Raw genomic sequence first — 1,630 nt, 5'->3', positions numbered from 1 at the left:
TGAATAGTCGTGCTGTGACAGAGCGCGTTGAACATTTTCACTGAGAGGACGGGACTGTAGCCATTGACAATGGTGATGCCCAACATACAGCTTGCCATGGAAAGGAGTAAAAAGGATTGGATGAAGACAGTAGGAAAGCAGAGAGACGGAAGGGACAAAGCATCTCCATTCGCTTATCTGAAATTCTCACCAATGAATTACATAAGTATCTCTATCTTTATGATTTATTCATAAATCATCTATAACCATTTGAATTTACCTGACTGAGATTTACAAGATGACCATAGCTTGCTTCATACCAACAATCTCCGTGGGATCGACCCTTACTCGCGTAAGGTTTATTACTTGGACGACCCAGTGCACTTGCTGGTTAGTTGTGCGAAGTTGTGATAAAGAGTTGAGATTCAATTGAGCATACCATGTTGATGGCACCATTGATGATCACAATTTACGCGCACCAAGTTTTTGGCGCCATTGCCGGGGATTGTTCGAGTTTGGACAACTGACGGTTCATCTTGTTGCTTAGATTAGGTATTTTTCAGAGTTCTTAAGAATGAATTCTAGTGTTTCAAGGTGATGTTCTTATCATCACCAAAGCTGATTGATTCTAATCAATTTAGCTCTTGAATGCAATGTCCTGCTAAAGCTTGGCTAGCCATGTCTAATTCCTTTAGACTAAAGCTTTAGACTAACATTGCATGATTCCTGGAATTCTCATTAAGAATTTTGATATCTTTATTTTCTTTTTCCACATAATTTTCGAAAAAAAACCAAAAATTACAAAATCATAAAAACCAAAAATATTGTATGTTTCTTGTTGAGTCTAGAGTCTCATTTTAAGTTTGGTGTCAATTGCATATTTCTGTTCTTCTTGCATTTTTCAAATTCATGCATGTGTCTTCATTAATCTTCAAGTTGTTCTTGATGATTTCNNTTCATGTGTCTTCAGTGATCTTCAAGTTGTTCTTGATGATTTCCTTGTTCTGATCTTTAAATTCTCTTGTCTTGAGTGTTTTGTTGTGTCAATGGTATACAAACTGCTAAGTTTGGTGTCTTGCATGCATTGTTATTTGATTTTAGTTGCATTTTGATTATTCCTCATTATTAAAAATCCAAAAAAAAATATTTTTAATTTGTGTCTTTTCAAGTCAATAATACAGAGAATTGAAGATTCAGAACATACAGCAGAGGAATTACACAGAAAAAGCTGGGCGTTCAAAACGCCCAGTGAAGAAGGCAAACTGGCATTTAAACGCTAGCCAGGGTGCCTGGCTGGGCGTTTAACGCCCAAAAGGGTAGTGCTTTGGGCGTTAAACGCCAGAATGTGCACCATTCTGGGCGTTTAACGCCAAGATGGTACAAGAGGGAAGATTTTGTTTTCAATTCAAATTTTTTTTCAAGTTTTCAACATTTTTCAAAATCAAATCTTTTTCAAATCAAATCTTTTCAATCAAATCTTTTTCAAAATCAATTTCTTCCCATTTTCAAAAATACTTGCTATCAATTAATGATTTGATTAAACATTTCAAGTATGTTGCCTTTTCTGTTGAGAAAGGTTTCATGTTTGAATCATATCTTTTTTCTTGATAGCCAAGTCATTAATTTTCAAAATCAATTTTTTTTTTTCAAA

The sequence above is a fragment of the Arachis duranensis genome, chromosome 1 (genome assembly GCF_000817695.3).
Source record: "Arachis duranensis cultivar V14167 chromosome 1, aradu.V14167.gnm2.J7QH, whole genome shotgun sequence".
In the NCBI taxonomy this organism is placed as follows: Eukaryota; Viridiplantae; Streptophyta; class Magnoliopsida; order Fabales; family Fabaceae; genus Arachis; species Arachis duranensis.
Note: the sequence above shows the minus strand (reverse complement) of the source record.